Here is a 26,874-nt window from a genome sequence, read left to right on the forward strand (position 1 = left end):
GCGATGCTCTGGCCTTTCCATCCTCACACCATGGGAGTTATGAAGAGGAAACTTTCGCCCAAGTGCTACTATTTACTGAGCATGCCATCTTGAGCCAGTTACTTAATATCTCTGAGCCTACCTTCTTCATCCTCACACCAAAGTGTTCCTGAGGTCCTACAATGGACAAGGGAAATAGTAGCAAACAAGTTTACATAGACTGTATCTTCATGAAGTTAACATTCTAGCAGAGGGGAGAAGTAGTAAAAATTAATCATACTTCTGATGCTATTAATGATTTAATTATTATTGTGATAATTAATACAAGGGAAAAATACAGGACCATATGCCAGGGGGAGTAAGATGATATTGTTTTTCTTCTGAAGCCACCATGTTCTCCCTTGTGTTTTGAAAAATCAAAGCTTATTATGACTCGTTAGTTAGGGTGCAAGCAAGCTTACTTCTGTGTATTGTTGCCTTGTGGTTAATCTTGGTGCTGTCTAAACAAACTAATGACAGCCTTAGCACGCTGATATCCATGCTGAGGTCTCTCAGTGAGCTTCAGGGGCAAGATTGCAAATGGCAGGTGTCAAAAGCTCTCTCATAATCATTAATACAAAAGTCACTGAAAAAATAAATGGGCCGCCTTTCCTCCTGTGTATCAAGCAAATAATTAAAGCCAATCATTAAACATTAACTTTTGCCCTTTGATGTTTCACTTAGAAATGAAACTTTCACAACCCAACCCAAACTGGCATAGGGAAAAAGATCGTTTATTAGACCATGTGACTGAAAAGGCTCAGACCTGGCCTTACTCGTGGCTTAATCTGGAATCAAATGGTGTTACAGAAATCTGATTCTCTCTCTCCCTCTCGGCTGTACTTCCTTGCAGACTCCATTCTCAGCCAGGCTCTCTCCTCCTGGGGGCACAGTGGTTGGAGAAGCCGCAGCCTCACATCCTCCCAGATTCAGGTCTAGGATGATCAGGAATCTCCTTTTCTGGGGGCTCTTACAAAGCCCTGAGCCCCGTTCTGATTGCACCCGCTTAGGTCATGTGCCAAGGCCTGAGCCAATCAATGTGGCTAGAGGATGCTGTGCTTGGTCCAGCCAGGTATTGGCCACCTGGACCACTGGAACTGAAACTGACAGCAGGGACCTTGGGGGCTGTTGCTGACAGTTAGGGGTCCAGGTACTGGGAAGCCAAACCAGAATTACCTCCTCGATCTCAAAAAAACCACGGAACGGGAAGTTTTCACCACTGCTTCGATGACGTGCTCAACCTCTAAAAAATAAAAAGTCACAAGTTTGCAGGAGGTCTCACCAATGTCAACAACTCCCCCTCTTCTGCGGGAGGTTGTCCCCGTCACTGAGCTTCCATTTGGAGGAATGGCTCGGTCAGCTGTTCTGCAGCCAACAAAACCCACATGGCAAACACATTTTTAAAAAGCGTCCCCTGTTTCCTACTGACTTTTTAATGATGTAAGCAATTAATTCACACAACTTTCTGGACAACTAATCTTACAGACAAGCTTAAAGTCTGTCAGTTTGCAGGAGGAAAAAAAGAGAAGTAACCTTCAAGATATTCCCCCAAATTTCTGTGCTAGGAAACATCACACTTCCCTGAAGGGTAAGGAATTTAGGGGATCTTATTAGTTTGCTGGGGCTGCTGTGCAAAGTAATACAGAAGGGGTGGCTTAAACAACAGAGACTTATTTTCTCACATTTCTGGAGGCTGGAAGTCTGAGATTAAGGTGTCAGCAGAATTCATTTCCTCTGAGGCCTCACTCCTTGGAGTGTAGATGGCCATCTTCTCCCTGTGTCCCCACGTGGTTGTCCCTCTGTGTGTGTGTGTGTCCAAATTTTCTCTTCTTAGAAGGACACCAGTCCTGTTGAATTTGGGCCCACCCTAGTGACCTCATTTTACCTTAACTACTTTTTTTAAAGACCCTATCTCTGAATACAGTCCCGTTCTGAGGTCCTGGGGGTTAGGACTTCAACATATGAATTGGGGGGACACAATTCAGCCAGCAACAGGGGCCTAGCACTGTTGCTGTCAAGAACAGTGCCCTTTCTGTGTAAATGATAATGGGACTGCATGAGTATTTAGAAATCCTTTAGTTGCATATTATTGCCTTTGCCCTTAAAATGTGAATGTATTTTATCCACCCCCTCCCCTAAGATTGCAAGGGGCATAAGGAGATTCAGATTCAAAATTACCTAACCTTCAGCAGGGCGAGGGGCCATCCTGGAAAGGACCTGAGTGGACAGCTGTGGTGTGTGTCTGACCAGCATCATTCCACCTCCTCTGGAACAGCAGCTGTTTTCCTTGGAAGAACCTCCCTCCCCAGTGCACGTGGCCTCGGCAGGTCGGTGACCCAGGCTAAGGGCATCAGGTAGTCTCTTCCAGGAATCTGGATCTTGAGCTCAGTGACAAAGACGGGAGATGGCTGGGGTGGATCCATAATCCAAGGACCTCGATCCTTTGAAATCCACTGTCTCTGACGTTCTTAACAGCTCTTTTGAGGACACCATTTGTACAGGTGTCCTCTGAGTGTCTCTCTGTAAAAGCCAGATCTTAGGTTAGCGTGAGGGAAGCCATCTCAGGGAAAGGAAGCAGTATTGCAACTGTGGTCTTGACTCACTAGTCTCTGAGAATGAACTCTAGCCTGCACGCAGCATAGATGATGAAGCACCTCTTGCCTTTGCAGAATACAGGATCTGCTAGTTCTATGACTCTTGCTTACCTATATCTCCCAGATGTGATAAGATGATAACTTTGTTCTCTGAGTTCCCCAGGAACATGACGACCTCCAGAAAGAAAAACTCTTGAGTTGTTACCCATCACATATGACAGAAAAAAGAGATAATATGATGCCTTGAAGTCCATCACATTAGATGGTTGACATTACTAAATGCCCTCCTTCCCTGCCTATTTCCCCTATATAACTGCCTCAAGATTCTGTAGGATTTTAAGATGGTTCTTTAGGACACTAGTTCGCCATCTTCCAATCATGCTGGCTAATCGTATAAATTTTCCCTTCTCAACCACTGGCCTGTTTGCAACTGATTGGCACCATGTTGTGGCAAGCAGAACGAGCCCGTTTTTGCTCGGTTACATTTCAAGCCCTTCACGCCAACGCAGTGCACTCCCACACTGAAACCACCTCTGTGAATTTTACAGCAGGACAGTCAAAGTGCAGGGAAGGAACCTCTCTAGAGAAAGGTCAGGAAGGCCCTGTCTTTTTGTAGGAAAGTATCTCTGGTTTTTACTCTTTAGGAATAGCATTTAAAGGGTCCATGTGGGCCCTCCCAGCCTGAGACCTGAGGAGCCCAGACCGAAACTCTCCATGTGATCCTTCAGGCCTGATGATAGGCTTTAGGAGGCTCTGACTGACAGGCTGCATGGGGGTCGCTGCCCTCCCCACACCAGACAAGGCGCCCGGCAGTTTCCTGGAAGGAGGTGCATTGAGGACTCTGCCTCCCGGGGCCAGCTGTGCTCATGTGCACATCTGTGTTCCTAGTAAGGTGTCTGCATCTGGAAGCCTCTTTCCAGGGCGCTTTCCTCCACTCTGACCCGGAACTTTTCCACTCTCAGCCCTTCCCCCTTCCGTCTCCTCATCCCCTGATTCCAAAACAAAAAAGTCAGGAGGCTTTTGTGTGGGGCTGCTCAGCAGTGGGCTGATCTATCTGATTCTCGCCCAGTGCATTCCTGTGTGAAAAATGGAACATTTGGAGTCTGAACTTTTGTTTGTTTGTTTGTCTCTTGTCTGTACTATCACTGTAAGTGAATAAAGGTTTGCAACTTACCTTCAGTTTGGCTCATCGTCCTAATTGATGACCTCAACACCTGGAAGCTCAGGTGTTGTACAACAAGACCCCTCCCCAAGGTGGCTTTCTCCGATTCCCACTCAATTAGCCCACCTCCCCCTGATGGCCATAAAGAAGCCTGTGTTGACCACGCTGCTCTGAGTTCAGGCAGCAGAAGTAATGTGGTGCTCTGAATTAGCAGGAAGACTGGAGGACACAGCTTGTAGGAGGTCACTATGGAGGTCTTGGTAGCAGAAATATTTGATTATCTTTCCAGGGTCTTTCTGGAGTGAGTGAGCTCCAGCCTCTCTCAGTCTTCTTGTCACAGCGTTTGGGATTTGAATTCCAGGGAAGGAGCTTGGGTCATCCCCCAAAGGACTTGGAAAGAGCAGGTTGTCTGGATCAACAGCCCACCGGACTGCATCCAGTGGGACATCAGTTATTTCTCAACAAGGAAATCAGGGTGCGATTCCCAAGAAGGTGCAAAGACACTGGGCAGACAAGAATGAACTGTCCACTGCAGTAAGATACCTAAAGAGGAAAAATCAAATGCTTGGGATTCTCACCTACAGCCTTGTCCCTTGAAGCCTGGAATAAATTAATGTGGATCTAGACCTGTGGGCAGAGGGGGAGATTGAGGAGGATGGGAGGGGGGAAGAGCATATCAGGGCTCAGAAATGTCAGGCCATGGGAGTCAATGCACCCCTCTCCTTTCTCCAGTCTTCCTGGGAACCCTAAGATGAAGTGTCCTCGTGCCTCAGTCTTCACTCTGCCTCCCTCAGAGACACTAGCTCAGTCTCGCTGGGGACAGAGCTCCTCATGGCTGACCCCCTCCATTCTCCATTCTCACCAATCTCTGCAGCCAACACACGTCACCGCAGACTCTCCTCTCCTCCTCATGGGCAAGATGGACCCCCAAGCACTGTGTGTGGACACTGCACTACACACACACTTACTAAAGTGTCCCCCTTTAACTACCTTCTCCTGGGAAGATCCCCTATATTATCCAGCATGGGTGGCTCCAATTTTGTAGTTCAAGTCACACTTAAGGGATGCAGGCTACGTAGAAGCGGGAAACTGGATTTGAGTTCTGATTCTTCTACTTTTTGGCTGTGTGACCTTGAGCAAGTTATTTAACATCTCTGAGCTCAGTTTCCTCATGTACAAAATGGGGATGATAACTGTAGCTTCCTCAAAGGATTGCCTGAGGATTGAATGAGAAACCATACATTAAATACTTAGCACACAGTGTTAACTCAAGGAGCAGGAGTTGCTAATGATTTATTGTTATTAATGTTTTCCAGTTTGCCTATACCATAGGCAGTAACATAAAGTAATCCACCTCTCTCTATCACTTTCTTCACGGGAGAGATTCTAATAAGCCATTTGGTTCTCAGTAAGGGCCCGGAAGACTTTGAAGGTAAACAGGGAACTTCCCAGTTTAACCACAAAGAGTTGCAGCATTTCAAGTCAGCTGTAGACTTGCTATTATGGAAAAACTCCAAATTACAACGAAGAACCCCAGTGAGGCTTCAGCAAAGAGACTTAGATTCTAGACCTGGGAACAAAGAGAGAACCCACATCGCCCGAGTTGGCAATAGCTTTATGTTGGAACGAACAAAAGTGTCTGGAAAACAAACAGGAACCCCACACAGCTCTCTGAACTCCATGCAGCAGACTGCAACTGGGGAGGATAATCCATCATCATCAAAACAAACATCCATTTTACACTTGCACCACAGTGAGGATGCACTTATTTGCATAATGATGATGATTTGCGTATGATAAAAATTTGCCTGAGTGAGTCTTGAGCTCAAAATACATTCAAATATGATACCGTCAGTACAATTTTCTCAAGGATCCCAATTTAATACTATTTATCTAATGAAAGGAAAAAAATAAATATTGGCTGTAACATCCCATTATGCTAGAGAGTTGGTTTTAGACGACACTTGAGTGAAGTGAGTGAGTGGTGGTTGTCTTTCCTCGAAGTCCGTATCAGAAAGCAACGACTCTTGTCTGTAGGTGGGAATCTCTCTGCTCGAAATGGATGTTTTCAGACACATACAGGCCAAGCTGTCTGCAATAAGCGTTAGGTTCATGAACACAATGCTTCTACCCTAAGTTAGGCACAAGTCAAGAGCAGAAGACATGTCTTGAAGACAGACATCATCAAAGAAAGCAAAAAAAAAAAAAAAGAAAGAAAGAAAGAAAGAAAAAGAAAAAAAGAAAGAAAAGAAAAGAAAAAGAATAAGATAAACATCCTTAAGTCGTATTACCTCCAAGCCTGCAGCACAGGCAGAAACAAAAGTATAGCTAAGTGTTTCTGGGTTCCATATTTTAAGAGAGAATGATATTGGAAACTATCTTCCATCTGGCTCAGCAGAATGGAGAACTGCAGTGAGTATCTCTTTGGGCCTGCTTGTACCTCACAAGTTTTCCACGTGGTTGTCTAAAATATGCTGTGTGTCCCTCTTTGCTTCCTTCTGCCTCTGGAGGTGGGTGGACAGAGCCTTCATTTAATTTCCACATCAAAGGGAGGGTCACTGCTGCAATCGAAACCAAAATAGTGTTTTTCTAATGCCCACATGCGGACAGCACAAGGCTGATGACCGCACACGATCTGCATCATAGTCCTTCCTTCACAGGGTGAATATTGCTGATGGTGATGCTCTCTGGCTACCCAGCTGGGGCTGGGGTCGGGCAGGGGGGAGGAGGAGGAAGCATTTTCTCCCTAAAATATATGCCATTCACGCCAGTATCTTATACACGTTTTTGACTGCAACCCACAGTAAGAAATAGATTTGACATTACCTAAAACATACACAGATACATACACACACACACACAAGCTCATCAAAATTGAAACAAAATTTCAGAAAACAATTCTCATTCTTCAACCTTTATTACATGTAATGCATCTTGTTATTTTCTATCCTATCCTGTCCTATTTTAAGTTGTTAAGCCATGTTATGCTATTTCATTTCTTTTTAAATGGCGGCCACATCCCACTAAATTGATTTCCACCCTCATGAATGGACTAAAACAATACTGATTGAGATTCTAAAGGGCAGAACAAAATCCTAGGATTTATATAAGAATAGACTAATAAACCTATTCCAAACGTTGCAGGTTTCTTTCTGCTTTCCACTCAATTTCTTTTTTCTCTGCCTTAAAAAAAAAGAAGTCAGTTCTTTGGACCTATTATCTGTGAATTATTGAGCTAATTCCTATGGGAAAACTAAGGTTTAGGCTTAGAGAAATGAGATGATGGCTCAACAAAGGTTATGGAAAAATAATTAAACAACGAGCTTCTTAAGGCAGAACTGTGGTATAAATATAAGAACTCACCTGTGGATTTGGGGACTAATCCGAGCTTTAATCTTTAAAGGAGGGTGCGTTTTGAGCTGATAAATGAGAAGTGTTCCTGTCAACTGTAGTTTAAATATCTGTATGTAAAGCAAACCATACTGAGCCACCCATCTGAAGCTGCCTATGGCTGTTCCAGAGGTGCCCAATTTGGGAGAAGTGTGATGCTATTTCTCACCCCTCTATCCATGGTGAACGTCAATAGTAGACCACACTGCTCTTGTCCTCTGAATCCAGATTAGACTTCAGAATCCACTCAACACAGGCCCCTGCCCGTCAACCTTCATTGGAAAGGTAGATGAAACTACGTGAACCTCAAGTCTACTCAAAGGCAAGCGTGAGGGCTTCCAACCAAATATCGAGATGTATGACAAACTCTTACATAAGTGAATCTTTTACTTTTCATCTGGGAGAATCTGGTGTTGGATAATCGTGGCCAATGTCTGAAATGTCTTTTTTATTTTTTAAGAAGGAAAGAAAAGAAGATTGGATTCCTGAAAAAGTTCTGAGTGAAACCAGCAAACAGCCATTGATTTAGTAGCTAGGAACTAAGGTTTTTTTTTTCTTTTGCAATTACTGATCATAGATTTTTAATTGTTCCCCTGCCCATTGTTAACTGTGCTGCTTAGGCAATATGCTATCCAACTCCCTCTAGGTTCCTATAGATGACATCTCCCTGGAGCCTGGGTCACCATGGTAATGGGTGTTTGAGCTGTTTTCAGGAATTAGAACCTCTTGTCCACTTCAGGCCGGTTGAGACCACCAACCCTTCAACTGGGCCCATGCAAATGTCTGATAAGCAACCATTTGAAGTTAAGAGGCTAAAAACTCCACCCTTGGGTCATGTTGATGCCCCCATTCTGTGAACATGCGTCCTATGAAGAGGCATGAAGTCTGACTACGCTTGCGCAGATCATCAATTACCTCACCTCTCCTCACCTCCAATCATCTATCTCCACAGTTCAGATCACCTTGTCCCTTTACCCCCTAAATATCCCTGAGCCTCCATTTTCAGGGAGGTGGATTTGAGACTCGCTCTCCCATTTCCTCACTTGGCTGCTTTGTGATTAAACCCTCTCTCTGCTGCAATGTCGTCATCTCGGTGTTTGGCTTTCCAGGCGATGTGCAAAAACCAACCTAGTTCAGTAACATGAGTGATCGAGAAAAGAACTCCCTCAACTGTTACTGGTAGGGATACAAAATTATCTTTAAAATTCCTTGCAGCTCTGGCCTTCAATAATCAAATAATAAATAACAAATCAAAGGCAGTTGGTGATTTCAGTTTTACCAAGTCCAACTATGGAAAAGTAGTGCTTAATTAGGAATAGGGATGTTTATTAACTTCTCTAAATCAATTTAGCAAGTATGTATTAAGCATCTACTAGGTTAGGTAGGTTAACTGGGTAATATTAAAGGTTTAGATTCATCTTTCTAATGACGAAATGGAGTGATTTGTTACAGTCTCTGTAGAACTTTTTTTAAATTAACTTTTTAACTTTTTTTTAACAGATTTTTTAATAAGACTATTTGGAGAATATGATAAAAAATGAGCTGCAGTCTCAAAGACAAGAAATCAGAGGGGTGGAAAATGACCCTGTGCCCTGTGCAGTGTTTGCTTCCATTTGCATGGGGATCCACAGAAGCCAGTGGGGCACTTTGTTTGTCCGTAGATGTCCATCCTGGAGCATGGACTAATCACGGCTTTGAGTTCTAAGACAATCACACCAAGTAGCCAAGCAAGTCGTTCAGAGTCTTCCAGGAGAGATTTTCCCCAAGTGACATTCTGTTTCATCATCTTCACCACTGAGTGGCTCCCAGGCGTAAGTCTGCAGTAGTTCATTCACCTTTCCACATAGTTTCCCGTTGTGTTCCTCAGGGCAGGCCAGGCTGTGCTTCAGTGATCAACAGCCCCACATACCAGCAGCTTAAAGCAGCAAAGCTTCTTTCTCTCTCCTCCTCTACAGGTCAGAGTGTCTCCCCAGGGCTGGAGCCGGCCAGGTGACTCATCACCCACCTGCACATCACAGGCACTTCCAGAGTAGGGGAAAGAGGATAGAGAGCCCAGCCCCAGCAGAGAAACGAAGTCACAGCCATGCCCCACTTCAGCGTGGAGGGAAGTTAACACAACAGCCAGGAGGAGCAGAGATTGGCGAAACACTGTGACATGGGCTCCATGCATAAATCAGAGGGTGATGAGGATGAGTCGTGTCTCCAGGTCACCCTTTCTCTTACACTTTACTTTCATTCATGTCATCAAGATCTAAATAGGGATGAGACAGCAATGGAAAGGCTCATCTATTCATTCATTCACTCACTCATTCATTCATTCAACAAACACTTATCGAGTGGCTCCCACGTGCCAGGTACAATTCTAAACCAGAGACACACAGTAGGCTGCCTCCATGAAGCTTACCTTCTAGTGGGAGATACAAGGAGGAAACGAATACAAACAAAAATATATATATATAAACATATACCATATGAGCTAGTGATAAGCTGACACTTTGGAAAAGGTGATATTTGAGCCTCAGAGAGGAGGAGGAAGGGAGGGAGTAAGCTATGCAGGTATCTGGGGGGGGAAGAATCTGAGGCAGGTATTGCAAATTTTTAAAATGTCATCTTTTCCTGCTGCCTCAGCACAGTGGGACTCTCCCTCTGTGATAAGGTTGATTTTCACTGATGGCATTTCTGACACACATAAAAGACATTAGCTGAACCCAAAAACTGGCAGGAGAGGTTGTGGATGTTAATTAAATCCAATGTGATTCAGGTAAGTCAGGCAGGGCTTAGGGGGTCACTTTCCAAGAAAGAGAATTAAGGTGTAACTTTTGAGTAAGCGTTCATGAAGTGACTTTTCTTGAGCATCACTCAAAAAAAAAAAAGGAGTTACCCTGTTTTTATTTTATTTTCAGCATTGGAGGCATTGTTGGAATTATTAAGTAGGCACCCACAATGACTGTTCTGACATGACAGCCGTCATTTGGCATATGGTTTCTTTCTGATACATTCATTTAGAAATCAGTCCCATTACCTGCAATCACAACTATTGTAAATAAAAAAGTCATTGAACTTTTAATGTAGTTTGACTTCTCCCAGAACATTTCTGGGATTCTTCCTCTGGTTGCCATTTATATTTCAGGAATAGAAGTGAATATAATAATAGGTTGCAACAAAATGTCATTAAATTTAATATATAGAAATTTGAAAGGAATGAACTCTTTGAACAAGACCTCGAAGAGAGGATTCACCAAAGGAAAAATATTGATAGGCTAGATTGAATAAAAACTCACTTTTTCTGAGTGTCCAGACACTCAGACACACATACATGCACAGGAATACACACACGCTAATAAGGTAAATGAAAACTGGGGAAAATATTTGCATAAGACAAAAGACTAATGTTTTTAATGTCTAAAGAGTGTTTGCAAATCAATAAGTAAAAGAGATATAGATGGTTAGAATTTCTACAATTTTAGGAGAGGCGGATTGTTATCAGTCGATCTTCAGTGCTATCTTCAATTGGTTGTGGTTTTCAATTGCTAACATTTTATTTGGGAATCTTAAATTAACGCTACTTTGGCTTCATTATTGTCCATTTAGTTGTTTTCTGGTTTTGGTTGACTTCACCATATATATTAAAGCATACTTGCATATTTTGACCTATAATTTGTAATAACTAATGTTGGAGCTAGTCATACATCCAATTATGACTCAATTATGTATCCTTATTGATCAAGCTAATGCATAAGCCATTCATATCCTCATCCTATCCCAAAATATACCTATACAGTGGTATTTCATTGGTAATATAGTTATGCATTATTTAAGAAACTTTTGATACATATTGTACGCTAAGTATAATTAGATAAAGGCACAGAGTTATTTTTCTAATTTGTAGTCATAATGGCAAACTTATACAGCACTTACTAAGTGTCAGGCCACTGTTCTAATCATTTGATGCACTTTATTTGATTCTTACAACTCTATGAGGTGGATAAGGCTAATTTTTTCCATTTGAAGGTAAGGAAACTGAAGCACAGAGAGGTTAAGTAACTTACCCAGAGTGACATCACTAGAAAATGTCAGAGAGGAACCTGAATTAGGCTTTCCAGCTCCAGAGCCTGGACTCTCAACGGCTATGTTGTTCTGCCCCTCCTATAGTTTCACAATGTACGATCAGGTACGTGAGCTCATGATGTTCTCATAAACCAAATACCAGATGGCTCAGGAGTGCTTGTCTTCAGTTCTCTTTTGTCACCAGGCCCCTCTCAACTGGAAAGGAGGAATGAGTGAGGTGGGTGGACTCGAGTGTCTTTTGCCTAAATTGGTCGTATGAAAATGAGTCCCATCTCTCAGGTGCCCCAGTGCCCTACCCTGCTTCTGGGCAGCCTGGTGTGGCTTCCTTGGCTGATGGCTGGTTTCCTTCCCATTCTTCCTCTTTTCTGGAAGGCAGTGGTCCAATGCTCCCAAGTATTGCTGGAGAAGTCTCAGGGTTCACAAGAGCTGAGGAGGTGACATCATCACGTCCATCCAGTCACTACCTTCTTGTTTTTGAGGCTCACTGCTTCCTGGCTGTGAACGAGAAAGGGAGGCCCACGGCCAAAGGCTTCCCCCTGAATGGCATCTCACTGCCCTGTGCTCGGAGCCTGGTCGATCATTAAGTCAGTGGCCAGAGCATCTGTCACCAAAGATTCATTGACCCTTTCATGGGGAGCTTGCAAGTCAACTAACAAGACACCTTGAGCTTCCCCCAGATGTTCACATTCTAGGGTTCCATCGTTAGGCAGGATGTGTTCCATGTTTGTTAGTGTAAAAGAGAACAATCAGCTGAAAGCCATGGCACCATCTGGAGGAAAATCGATGCCTCTATATTTAGGCCAGATGGGAGCCGATTCAACTGAACAAAACGGCACATGTCTGTGCAAGTACGTGCCAACGGCAGGCTCGACACCCCACGTCTCACTTTCATTATTTACCAACTTGGAAAAACAACATTCAAGCCAGATTATGGGCAGGGCCCCTGTTTATCTAGAGAGCAGCCTATAAAAATAAGAAGACGAGAAGTGAGAGCAGACACCTGCCAGACAGGTGGTGCGGTCATTGGAAAATGCAACTTTCCTATTCTGCGCTGAGCTCTGTTTTAAGTGAGTCCAGCGGCCAGTTCCTGCTTCATAAATTTTACGGACATTTAGTACCAGATGTGATGTTCTTCTGCACCCTGGGTCCTTGCTCTCGCTTGGTCATTAGAGCTCTGTGTCTGTTGAATGAGTGTTTAGCTAAATCGCTAGCACTCAGGAGGCATTCATTAATTTATCGTTCTTTGCAGCAAATATTAATTGTCAACTGTGAGCAAGGCAGCTTGATAAGTGTTTTTAGTGGACAATTGTATTTTTACTAGCTTTACTGAGAAATGAATGACGAATAAATATTGTATATATTTAGGTTGTACAACGACGATGTTTTCATATACATTGCGAAATGATTACTGCAATCAAGCTACTTAGCATATCCATTATTTCACAGAGTTGCCCTTTTTCTGTGGTGAGGATGCTTGAGATCTACTCTCTTAGCTGGGTCCATTAGGCTTTGCAGTTGCAACCAACAGAAACGAAGTCTGGCTAATTTAAGCAGAAAAGAGATTTATTAAGAGGACCTTGGGCAACTCACGTGATCTCTATATGTGAAAGTCACCAGGCAACAATGATGCCAAAGGTGGTGTTGGTGATGTGGTGTGAGAAAGACACCATATCCAGGTGCTGAGCAGACACAGTTCTCCCTGTGGGTCACCGGTGCACGGGCTCCGACCCACAACGGAATGGAGATCTGCCCCCATTTAAACCTCTCTGACTGGAGCAGCATAATCTGCTTTTGAGAGTGCTCACTTCATTCTCAGACAGGCCTTCTCCTCAGGGTGGCCCCAGACAGTTCTTGGCTTACCTGTCTTTTCTAGAACAATGGGCACACAGCTAGACTACATTTCCCAATCTCCTTTGCAGCTAGATATGGCCATGTGACTGAGTACCGGCCAAGGAAATGTAGGGAACTGATGTGTACCACCTCCAGGCATGGCCCATAAACACTGCTCATGCTTGATCTTCTCTCTCTTTCTCCACACACTGGCTTTTGAGGAGGATCTGGAGGAGGATGGAGCCAAAAGATGGAAAGGACTTGAGCCATTGAGCATCTTCCAGAGAAAAGAATCTGCCAAATCACATTGCATTGTGACATGAAAGAGAAATGGACTTATTGTGTTAAGACAGTGAGATACTATAGTTTATCTGTTATACCAGCCAGTATTATTTAATTAATACGGAGATATCATCTGAAGTAACCCATTCTATATACCTAAAGTTCGTAGGTTTTTGTTTTTTTATTTTTCAAGTTACAAGATTACCAACGACTTATATGTATATTTTTCTGAGTTTTTCTGTTTTCCAGATTCTTTATAAAGGAAATGTTTTCAAATATGGGAAAAAATGTATTCTTATGAGGTTGGTTATGAAGGATTTGTAATAACATGGAAGAAGCTTCCTTTACAATGCATAGCTTTCTAAAGGCATGACATAACTTATACGACTTCATCATATGAAACATCTGTGAAGATTACATATATTTGTGCATTTTTGATTACAAGGAGCAGAATTCTGTTCAAACTAGCTCAACAAAAGCCATTTAACTGAAAGCATAACCATCTCATGGAACTCACAGTTACACTAAATAATGCAGCCTCCAAGAGGAGGGGGATTAGAAAGCCCCATGGACTCAGCAGGAAGAGCTCCTGGACTCTCACTCCAGTGCTCCACCACTAATGAGACATGGACACCAATGCTCAGTCACTTCCTCTTTTGGGGATCACGTGCTGTCTTGTGTCTCTACTCCTCATGTTTGATCCATTCTCTTCCTGCTCATGGCCCAAATGACCACCAAACCCAAGTCCACGTGAGCCTACACTAGCAGAACTTCTGGGTGATTCAACCTCTGTGTTAGCTAAGTTCTCAAGAGAGGGTCCTTATTAGCTCTGCTCACCTCAAGATTGGCTCCTTCTGGGCTTGGTGTCCCCCTGTGCTCCGTGTAAGAGTAACTTTACCTTTGACCACCAACACGTGCCCTTCAAAAGGGCTGTGGGTGGGGGAAATTCCAGAGAAGAGAGGGATATGATGGTAATAATTGATATGCCTACTACATATTTGGCCTAGAAGAAAATATACAAAAATTACAACAGTAGATATATCACTACTGCTCCCAACACTGCCACCTGCTGACATTCATTAAGCGATTACTACATTCCTGGCGCCACGTTACACTAGAATGGAAAAATAAATAATAATGAGGGGATAAAAAGGGAACCCCCTCTCTCCCACCAAAAATAATGATATTTGGACACAGGAGTCCATCAAGATTTCATCAAGAAAGCATTAAATTAATATGAAATTGAGACGTGGACCAGATAAAAAAATGCTATGATTCTATAAAAAATATGTATAAACCCATAAAAATATTATGAATATATATTAAAATGACGAGGCATTTCTGTAATATCCAATGGGAACTGATGGCTTTGCTAAACCAATATCGAAAATGATCATCAATAATTATTGAGCACTCAGTACTTCACATTTATTATTTATTTAATCTTCATAATGCCATTTAGCTAACCCAAAATCCATTTCCAACTTCCCCTTCTGCTGCTGCCTTCAACTAAGGATGGAAAACTAAATACCCCTTTCCCTACATCAAAGGGAGGCCTGATGACGCAGTTCTGCCCAACAACGTATAACTAGAAGTTTAGGGGGTGGAGTAGGTCCAGGCAAGTCTGGTAAAGCTTGTGTTTTCTCCTGAAAAAGTAACGAATGGCTAGCAAGGGAAAGGAGAGGAACATGCTACCGCCATGCCCAATTATTCCTCCCTCGAAAGCTGATATGATGGCAAAAGCTGCCATCTTGTGACGAACAGCCCTTGGACATGACTGAGCCTCAAGACTTCTTCTTCATGAGAAAAACAACTCTCTATCATGTGAATTGCTAGCAATTAGTGTGTTTCTAACTAACGTGAGCCTTATCCTCATACTACAGTTGGGAAAATTGAGACGCGGGGAGATTAAGTGACTTTCCCAAGCTAGGGAGCAGCTAAGCCAGCATCAGATCCAGGTCTGTCTGCATCCTGAGTCTGTACAATTAATTATGACCCTACTCTATGGAAAGAGATGAATAGGAAGTCAAGAATATGCGCCTTTGTTCAGTCCTATTTAGGGAAGAGTTATGTTTTCTTAAGTGAAAAAAAATTCGATCATTAGAAATACTTCTTTATAGTGAAACAGGGGAGATTCATCAGGCATTTTTCATAGCTTGGAAGAAAATCCTTCAAGATAATCCACCCTCCCAGCTGTCTCTGGGTCCACGTGTTCCAGCTTCTCTGCTGATGAATTACCCTGGGAAGTGGCACACAGAAGTGTGTGGGCCTCTAGAAAGTTCTAGAAAGTCACTAATGAGCTTTCTGATATCTTTGGAACCTGGCTATGAGGAATCATATCTCCACAGCTAGGTCTTCCCTGGATGAGCTGTTTTTTATCAAAGCTGAGAAGCAGACTTGGTAGAGGGAATCCCTCCAAGAAGCAATGCTGAGTCCCAGTGCTGCTCACCACAGCTGAACTAAGTGCATGTGCCAGCCTCTATTAGGGCAAGGGCCCTTCTAGAACATTCTGTTACTAGGATAACAGACTGTAGACACAGAGCCACTCTTACACACTCCTTGAGTTTAATGCATAGTCCAATATATATTTCATAAATAAGAAGTGCTGTTGGTGCTCAGTAGAAGTGCAGTGACCTTGAATGTGTTAAAGCAGTTGGTTGGCTTCTCTTACATCCTTTCTTGCCAAGAAAGCTGCAATTCCAAAGGCATCATGGACTGCTTTGCCTCGGCTCAGACAGATTCCAGAGACAAGAATAGAAGCTGTTGTGGTGTCTGGTGATTTTATTACAGGAGGAGAGCTCCTCATAATCTCTGCTCCACGCACCTGAGATAGGGCTTGCTGGAGTCATTGTCCTTAAATCAGTCAGGGCTCCTTTCTGCAAGATGGGCAACATATTGGCTCACGGTGTCTTAGGAAGGGGTGGACAGTGAAACAAGAGGAGGGGCATGAAGTCAGGAGCTTTGGAATCAGGACTTGAAGGCCTCTCTCGTCCCTCTCTATGCACATCAGTTTTATTCTCTCTTACCGCGGACCTGAATTCTTTGTCAGGCAGGACATGTGGCTGCCAACAGCTCCCCAGTTTTATGGATAATCCCATCAGGGATCCAGCTCTCTTTCCAATTCCAGTTCTAGACATCCTGGGGAAGTTCTCTGCAAGCTTCAGTTGGTTTACCAGCCACCGTGGACTAAAGGAGGATGCAGGGAGGGGAGGCCCGTTGGACCATGACCACCTCTCCAGGAACCATATGGGTTAGCAGGGCTCTCTTCTCTCCATCTTGTAACACTTCAACTCCTATTTGTGTCCAGGCTCTTCTCACAGGGAATGCTGAGGGTGATCAACCACAGAGCACTAAATGTACAACCTACAATGAGAAGTATTAGCAGCTTGTGTTGATTGAACAAGTTCCAGAAGGCCCCGACCATCTCTTGTGTTACAGAAAGAAAATATCTTAATCTCACCTAGAAAGTGAGAACGGGGTGTTACATCTTATGCTGGCAGTGCCACTTTCTCTCCCCTGTACACACTTACATTTGGTTTTCTGGTTTGTAACAATATTTTTAAATTAAATTTTAATTGTGCCAAGAATACACGCACATATTCTTCTTGTAAGATGTCGAAATTCAAGGATGACTCTGAAGTTCTCGTCAACTTTTCCCTCAAACTCAGGTCCTCTTCTCCCTCCCCCAGAAATAACCATCGATTTCTGTTTGTTTTGTATCTTCTTGGACCTTTTTCTATGAATTTATGTGCATGTATTGGAACAGAGAAGCTGAGAGCTGTACGTTTGTTGTGGATATAAGTGCAGGTTTTTCATGAAAAGTCAACAAAACGGTAGATAAACTTATGTAACATTTTTATTCAACAATATATCACGGAGATATTTATACAACATTACATGTAGGTTTACCTCATTCTTTTAAACCACATTTCCCTACTAATGGACATTTTAAGTTGTTTCCAGTCTTCCTCTATTAACCTGAAATAAATGTCCTGTGTAGAGGGGAGAATTTCTCTAGTGGAAATTCTGAGATGTGGAATTGGTGTACGCTTTTAAAACTCCAATTTATGCTCCTGCCAGCAGTGTAAAAGATACCTATTTCTAATACACTCACCAACACTTGACTCTAACAGTCCTTTTAACTTTTTATCACCATTTTCTCAAGTGGCAGTTTTAAAATCTGAAACGTGACCCATGAACATTGGGTTTGTAGATTACGGGCAGCGGATGGGCTCTTGTAAATCATGAAGATGATTTGAGCAAAGCACAGCATTTCATTAACAAAAGCCGACTTTTAAAATCAAATGACCTACTATTTGCAGGATTTTAGCCATTCGCTCATCCCAACAGTTACTTGTACAATTGACAGTCTTTGTAAGTTGTTTCCAGACGACGCACGCTTAGATTCCGAACGAGATGTCGTTAAGAAGCCGCACTGTGTGCGCGTGGGGCAATAGCAGCTGCTTCTTCGCCTACAAGAGAACAGTATTTTTTTTAAGGCCCCTAAATTAAAGAAAGAAAAACATTCGTGGACATGATTCTGTAATAGATGGAGCTTTGGGTTCACGTGTTGGGTAGAAAATTGGACTGGAAGAGGTTTAAAATCCTTTCCCACTTCGGGAGGCTGTGTGTCTGTGATTCATTTGATGATTCTCAATCATAAGGATGACTCACTCATTCAACAAACTTTTATTTATTTCCTGCCATCTGCCCGGCACTGCTCTGGATGTCGGGAAGGGAGCAGAGGACAAGACAGCCGTGGCACCTGCTCTCACGTAGCTCCCATCCTAGAGAGAGGAACAGGCAGTCGTCAAGATAATCACATACCGGATGATTTCAGAGTGGTGAGGGCTATGAATATGCAGGCTGTCGTGACAGAGATGGACAGGCGGTGGGGGGGGTGGTTTGGGGTGCACAGTCAGGAAAGGGCCCTCAAGCTCAGCTAGTGATGGGAGAGTCATTAAAGGAACTCACTTCTAAGATGAGGTCCTGAGGGGGGCTCCACAGCCTGTTGCCTGGCCATCAGCGAGGAAGGAGAGGATCATCAACCCTTATCTAAAGGCAGGAGACTGGACAGAGTGACTTTTTAGCATCCCTTCCAGATTTGGATTTTACAGCTCTCTAGAATATCAGCAAATCTTAAATCTTAACCTTTCTCGCTGCAGACCCAGGAGTCCATGATATGAATGACGTCAACAGCTCTCCTTGGGGACTGGAGGAAGCGTCCCTGGGTATCACTAGCTTAGCCCTGACTGCACACATCGCTCGAAACTCCTCTGCAAAAGAAACAGCTTTCTTTATGTTTTACAGGTTTATCCAGTTTGGCAAGGATCTTCAATTTCAGTCTTTGTGAGGGACAGTGGAGTAGAGTAGGACCTGGGAGCTAGATTGCCTGGGTTTGCACCCTGGCTCTGACACTTACTAGCTTTGTGACCTTGGAAAATTTCCTTGACCCTTCTCTGCCCCAGTTTCTCCATCTGTAAAGTCCTCATAGATTTGGGAAGAGTAAGCTACTGAACGCATGTAAGGCACTTAATGTCTGGCACATGGTAAGCACTCACCATATGCTAGCTATTCTTATCTTGGGGGATCCTTCCCCTATGTCCAACATGGTGTCAAGATTCCTTGGGGGAGGTACATAGTGGGATATATGGCCCAGGTGGGTTGTCCCTTGTTCTTGTGCCCACAGAGTGTGCCTCTGGGATGAGCACTGAGTTGGTGAGCATCTCCCTCCAGCTCCATCCTTGGCACATGACCGTCTTTTCAGGAGTCTGCCGTGGCACCATCTTCCTAGGCATACTTTGCACCTTCTTTCTCTGGGATCTCACCACCTTCATGCCAATGTTAGGACAGCCAAATAGCCCTTGGCCTGTGGAGAGTCCCCTCTACGATCCCTCCTTCTGAATTAGATAGTGTTGGGCCCTAAGTCCCCTCCCACCCTGGGATGTTGATTTTGGAGAAAATCCAAGAGGTTTCCCAGGCTATTTCCTCTCTCTTCTCATCAAGTCCTGAGACACTGAATGTAGAGCTGACTTTCTGCTTGAGGGGGTGGATGAAGGAAAAGATGTATATGAAATGTCAGGAAGATCATCTCAGCCTATGGGCATGTGTCTAGGCAGCTCTCAGGGCTGACAGTGTGTCAGCCAGGGCCAGCAGCGCACAGATGGTACATTCCAAAGAGGCAATGGAGGAGAGTTTAGTAAAAGTACCCTTGAGAAAGGTGGATGAAAGTTTATAGGAACCAAAGAAAATAGGAGATGAGCAACAGGAGAGCCTGATGCCACCCAAGTCCTGCAGGGGCAGGGAGACTTCCCTACAGCAGCTGTGGGAACCAGCAGAGGGATGCAGCCAGCCAGTGGTGACTCCTTGGGGAAGGAGCCAGTGCAACACTTACCCCAACCTCTCCCTCTGCCCTCTGTCTTCCGTAGAGTGTCTCATTGCCAATTCCAGCCATAAGACAATTAAACTAGCGGTGCCATTCATAAAACTTAGTCCTCCGAGGCATAGAGCCATGGAGAAGAATCTGGAGGAGAAAATGGGAAATGTCTAGTTCAACCAGCTTCTGTGCTGATCTGAAATGACAAGAGCTAGGGTCTTCTCTGCAGGAAAGAGTTTTTGTCACACTTTGTGTAATTTATACATTCAAGGGACTAGACTGAGGAATCCAATCTCTGCACACCCCCTGACCCACCAGCTAAAAGTTGACCAATGAACAACATATGTGTAGGAAAAACATCAATTTGGTGATAGTTATGGCTGCTCTCCATGATGGAAAAGGCGCAGCCACCAAATGCCATCAGATATCGTCTGAGGGATGGGCTTTCTACTCACAGGTAGAATCATATTTAATGATAAGCTTGAGAGAAGATTTTGCTACCTTGCATAACATCCATAAATTATCCCAGGTTACTTAAGAGTTGGGTTCATTGATTTATAATACAGTTCATTTATCAAAACCAAACTTATTTCACAGATGACAGCAGCTGCTTGAAACACTCTTTAAAGTGAAGGTGGCCTACAAATTATCCAGTGGTTTCATTTGAAACAAATTATTCATGAGGAATGCAGTGTCAGCAGGAAAGAGGCTACATATTAATCCCTGACAGGATGAGACTGCATCAGTATCTGATAATTATTTCAACACTTCAAGATGGGAATACACCAAATTGATGGAGAGAGGGGGGTGCGAAGGAAGGTGACAGATCCACAGTAGCAGAGAAATCTTATGCATGATATATAGTCACAAAAAATATTTCAGGGGCTACTCACTTTGCTCTTTTAAAAGAGGCAAAGTGGGTATATCAATTGCCTTGTAACAAATCACCATGAACTTAGCTCCTTGAAACAACACACTTGTATTCTTTCACAGTCTCTGTGAGTGAGGAGTGTGGGCGTGGCTGTGCTGACTCCTCTGAGAATGTAATCAGGTGTCTTTCGAGATGACATCTCATCCGAGAGCTCGGCTGGGAAAGGATCTGTTTCCAAGTTCACTCTGGTTGTTGGCAGAAGTTCCTCAGGCTGCCCTCAGTTCCTTGCCTTGTGTGCCCCCAACATGGCCACTTGTTTCACCAAGGCGACCACAGAATCCTAGCAAGACGGGTGTTACAATATTGTGTAATATAAACATGTGCATCCCATCACTTTGCCGTCTTTTATTGGTTAGAAGCACACTGCAGGTCTCACCCACACTAGGGGAAGAGATCACACAAGGGTGTGAAGATCAGGAGGTGTGATGGTGGGGCCACCTGAAGAATTTGTCTGCCAAGGGAAGAAAGGAAAACACATCCTGGGAGAGGAAAAGGAAGCAGAGAAGACAGAAAGAGAACAATAGAGACAGACACAGAGATGGAAGGAACATGAAAGCTGCAAGAAAATGGCTCAAAGATGTTGCTATTTCTGTACAGTTGAGCCTCTGGTGCAAAGTGAAGGAATGGAACATCACTCTTGACAAAAGCCAAGAAGAAATGCTCAGCCCTTATTTTATTTAGGGTTTAAAACAGACCGACACCAAGCGGTGAAGCAAAGACGTTCCCATTGACTTTAAACGCAAGAGTTTTTATCTGTTTCCCCTGAGAAAGCCCAGTCCAATGTGAGTGGTTTCCCTCATGGGTTTCCATCTGCGTCTCAGCTCTCAGGGGACACACCAGCTCCACTCACAGCCCTGTCCCTTCTAATCTCATCTCGTAGCTGAGTGCCCCTGCTCTGGAGGGCTGGGAGGCATGGGGATCCGGCTGCTGACGGAAAGCATCCACTCTGTTTTCCAAGGTTTTCACGGAGTTGTTGAAAGGGAGCCTCTGTTCATCCACTTAGCATGCCCCAGGAGACTGCAATGGTAAGGCTGGCTGCGGACAGAGGATGAGGAGGTGAGGAAATAAAATGATATTGTAAGTGTCCGCTGGAAGCCCAGAAAGGACACAGAGCTGGCAGAGCACAGAGAACCCAGAGGGCAGGCTGGGAGAGGACGGTAGAAGCACCGTCAGGTAGTGAGCTGTAGGTTGAGAGCCAGCTGACTACCCATCCCAGCCTGGATGATTGATTCAGTGACTCAGCTCTGGAAAGTTCCTGGCTGACCACCCAGCTCTGCTGAAACAACAGGAGTACCTCCCCCAGCACGTCACTCACCCAGCATGGGGATGCTCAACATTTCTTGCCACCCTTTTCCCTTCGTGACCACTGGCAGTCACTCAAAAGGGCTACACTTTGCGGAGATGCCTTCCAAATACCTTTCTTTCTCACTAAACCCTAAAAGGAAATTAGGACATTGCTACCCCAAACCAGGGGCAATGCCCCTCTGATTCTAAGTGAAATAATTATATCACATGGTGAAAATATTTCTCCTTTGTAAATCCTCTAATTAATTAAATGGTTGAACAGGTAGGTTGGCATTTTGGGGATACATTCAACACAAGGAACTGAAATACCGGTTTCTGTGCCTCGTCCCAGAAATCAGTCATGTTGCAGGAGCAGAGAATCACCCATTTCTTTTCATCAACTCTCCAAACACTTTTGAAAGATAAAATATCTTTCATCCTTTGATATTTTGGGCAACTCGAAATTAAGCATGAAGTTCACTTTTGTGGACTATGCATGCCCTTGGCAGGGATTGTAGAGCAGGTAAAAAGATCCATGGACCCCTTCTAAGCAATGCTGGGGACAGGTGAATTGGGTGGTTATGAGAGGATATTAATGAGTACAACGTCAATCTCATACAAACCCATTTCTTTGCCACAGGTAGCTTCTTCAGAGGTCAGAAGGCGCATACACCTATGCCATGTGTCACAAGGGGACAAGCATGGGAGTGACCTGATACAACTCAGCCAACAAGAATAGAACAACTCAGGGGCTGGCCCGGCAGTGGAGTGGTTAAGTGCATGCTCTCCACTGCGGGGGCCCGGGGTTCGGATCCCGGGCACGCACCAACACATCACTTGTCAAGCCATGCTGTGGCGGTATCCCATATAAGGTGGAGGAGGATGGGCATGGGTGTTAGCCTAGGGCCAGTCTTCTTTAGCAAAAAGAGGAGGATTGGCAACAGCTGTTAGCTCAGGGCTAAACTTCCTCACAAAAAAAAAAAAAAAAAAAGAACAACTCAGCACTGGGTTCCCCACTAGGGGAGAGAAAATTGCACATTGTCAGGCACAGAGAGCAGCGCACTGGCTGTTTCGTCTCAGCAACAGCATTGTGGAGATAACGGTTTCCAGTAGTGTCCATAAGGAGTAAGTGAGCCGACAATGAGGGATAATTTGATGAGGAGAGGGTGGGTCCCGTGGGCAAGATCAACCCAAGGGGCAGGAAGGGAGGTGCGGGGATCGTTATCAAAGATGACTCCACATTGCTTCACCGGAATTAAGCATTCAAATTCAAATTCAAATTGTCTAGAGTAATGATCACTACATTTTTTAAACTCTATGAAAGAAATGCATTTTACAACCACCACCCAGCCTCAGTGCTCTGGCTTGCCTCTCAGGCACATGGCAGCATGGCACCTCCTGGCCTCCTGGTGCTCGAGTGGGTCCAAGTGTTCTCAGTTTCGACCCAGCACAAGCGCCAGTGGGGACCCTCCAGTCCTATTTTCCCTCAGGCATGGTGATTGGCAACTTTCAAGATGGTAGCTGGTCAGTCAACTTGGGTCCTGAGTGACTTTTATGAGGATGGCAAACCCTACTGATCAGCTATGGACATATAACATGAACAAGACATGGAAGGTTTTTGTAAGCTACTGAGATTCAGGGGTTGTTGATTACCGAAGCTTAACCTAGCTTATCCTGACTGAATCAGGTATGTGTTGGTTACCTTCACTGCAAATGATACACCAATATTTTGTATTTTATTCTATTCTACTCTATTTCATTTATTTTTAAAATGTTGGTTGCAATCCCATTGGTTTCATGATTCATAATGGATTTGAAAAACATAGTTGCAAATATACACTTGTTTTTCTGATGGATTATGTAATCTCTGCCTCTGAGCAGAGACATAGGCAAAGGCCATGTCTGCTTTTGTTCTGCGTTGTATTTCACAGAGCCTGGCCCAGTGATCTGTGGGTATTTGGTGAATGAATGAACGAATGAAATGATTTTATCTAGTTATTTAAATGTCCCGATCCCAAGGATAATGCCTCTCAGGCAGGCCTGTAAGCCCGGCATAGACTGAGCAGACGAGCACGGCATCCCACATGGAGAACAAGCCCCTCACAGAGGAGAAGGTCCAGGGGGCAGCAGAGTCAGGGACACCGTTGGTAACAAGGCCAACCTTAATCAGTTTTTATTCTCATTGTGATTTTCACCAAATACTGAGGGGACAGAGCTCCTTGTGTTATTTCCTTGTCTGAATGAGATGCTCAAGTTCAGAGCTTCTCTTGGAAATGAGCCCGCACTGCACTGACTTACAGGAAAATGGGCTGAGATCCACTTCCATACCATAGGATATTGAACATGAAGGTAACGTCACAGTGAAGGAAGCTTGGAATGAAATCCATTCCATTATTGCAAGTTCAACTTTAATCTGAAAGAAGCTTCTTAATTGCTTTGGCTGGACTGCGGGTAATGGAAAGGTTAAATTGGCTTCAAAGTTTTATTTTATTCATTATGAGATAACTGATTTCAAATATTGAATTTCCTTCAGAGGAACCATAGATTACTTTTTGAAATATAGATTATGCCAATAATGGATGAGCTAGATATAAATGGAATTCCAACATCTTTGGAATATATTCTTGTGTGAATTTTTCTAGAAATCGGAAGAAAAGAGAGGGCTACGGTGGTGAAATAAAACAATATCACTAACATATTATTATACACTCTCTAAAGACACGTACGTGTTCAGTGGGCTGTGCTGATCAAGTCGAAGTGTGGAAGTTGAGCATCCTCAAGAAAGATGACTCCTCAAACTTTAAAAGGAAAGCATTAACCTCTCCTTATTTATAAAATAACCGAGCACCACCACCTAGACTGATAAAGGTGGCTCAGGGCTGAGCTCTTTAAGAAGATATTGCAGAGCTGGACGAGGTCCTGAGAAGGAATGAAGGGTAAGGACAATAGTTCCCACGAAACAGGCACTCAGAGTCTGCCATTTTGTGTTTTCAGAAAAAGTACAAGGAGGATGCAAAAAGAAGATATTCTTTGAAAAGAACATCTATAGTTTACCCTATTTGCTCCATAGATCCAGGCAGAATTCATCTATGGGATACATTGTTTCTTTATTTGGTTTGGGAGTAACATGGAATCCATCTTTTTGGACAGACAAAAGTGAAGCTCAGGGGCCAGACCTCTGGTGGAGTGGTTAAGTCCAGTTTGCTCCACTTTGGTGGCCCAGGTTCGTGGGTTGAGATCCCAGGTGTGGACCTACACCACTTGTCAGCCACACTGTGGCAGCGACCTGCATATGAAGTAGAGGAACACTGGCACAGATGTTAGCTCAGTGTTAATCATCCTCAAGCAAAAAACAAGGAAGATTGGTAACAGATGTTAGCTCAGGGCTAATCTTCCTCAGCAAAAAAAAAAAAAAAAATTGAAGCTTAGATTTTATTCTAGAAATAAGAAGTGGAGATAGAAGTGTCAAACTGCTCTGTTTAAAAATTTGTGTTAACCATCCAAGAAACATTTACTGAGTGCCTACTGTATACCTAGCACTGCTGTCCCCACAAGGGAAATGGCAGAGCACAAATGGACAAAAATCAACTTCCCCCAAATCATCTTCTATGGGGTGGAAATGACATTAATAAAAAGATGTCATAGTATGTCAGAAGGTGAGACATGTTATGTAGAATAATATATTGGAAAGGGGGACAGGGAGTGTTGGGATGAGGGTAGACAGCTGCAACTTTAGATAAGAAGGCCAGGGAAGGTCTTAAGAAGGAGATGACATTCAAGCAAAAACTTTAAGTTGGTACAGGAGACACTAGACTGAAATTGGAGGGAATAGATTTTCAGACAGATGCAGTGCTACTCAAACCAGGCACTATTGCGGGGGAATATTTAGCAGCACCCTTGTCTTCTATTCACTAGATTCCAGTAGCATGTCTCCCCACTTGTGACAAAAATATCTCCAGGCATTTCAAAATGTCCTTTGGGAGGCAAAGTTGCCCTTGGTTCTGCATCAGATGAGAAGAAGCCTTTGGGAGGCTTTTAGTAGAAAGAGACCCTGATCTGCACTACATTTTAACTGCATCCCCATGGCTGCTGTGGAAAATAAGCGGTAGAGGAACAGGAGTGAATGCAGCAAGACCAGTGCAGAAGCCGTGAAACAATGCAAGAGAGGGATGCAGGTGGCTGGGAGCGCGGTGCTGACGTGCAGGTGGTGGGAAGCGGCAATTCCCAGAACCATTTTGAAGAAAGAGGTGATGGGAGTTTCTGATGAGCATAAATGCTGTCTTCCTTGTGGAGCCTCAATTTCTTTGAAAGATCATTCTGGATCAGGGAAGATTGATCTTTTGGAAGCATGGATCAAAGACAGAGTCAGAGGAACAAGAGAGAGACGTGGCAGCTGACTGGAGGCCAACGAGGGCAGAGGGGCCGTGATGGGAGGAGGTTTTTACATGCGGTGAGAGCCGATGTCATTTCAAAACCTCACCTTTCACTGCCTCTAAGGCAGAACCGGACACGGGCTGCCATTCCCAAGAAGTGCAAGCTCCGTCGTGTCACAGCTCTGAGGTGCTCACCCTTGAACAATGAAACTTGTTGCCAATCCCCAAGGAAGAGAGAATCACACAGTTCATCTCCCCTGTTATGGGATGAATTGTGTCCCCCCAAAATATATGTTCAAATCCTAACACTTGGTACCTATAAACGTGGCCATATTTAGAAATAGGGTCTTTGCAGACGTAATGAAGCTAAGCTAAGGTCATACTAGATTAGGGTGGGCCCTCATCCAATGACTATCGTCCTTATAAGAAAAGGACATTTGGATGCAGAGACACAGATGCAGAGAGAGACAATGGCCATGTGAAGACAGAGGAGTTAATCCTCTACAAGCCAAGGAACGTGAAGGGCTACTGGCAACCACCAGGTGCGAGAAGAGGCAAGGAAGCAT

Source organism: Ceratotherium simum, chromosome 35, assembly GCF_057802395.1.
Source record: "Ceratotherium simum simum isolate JZ-2026a chromosome 35, ASM5780239v1, whole genome shotgun sequence".
Lineage (NCBI taxonomy): Eukaryota > Metazoa > Chordata > Mammalia > Perissodactyla > Rhinocerotidae > Ceratotherium > Ceratotherium simum.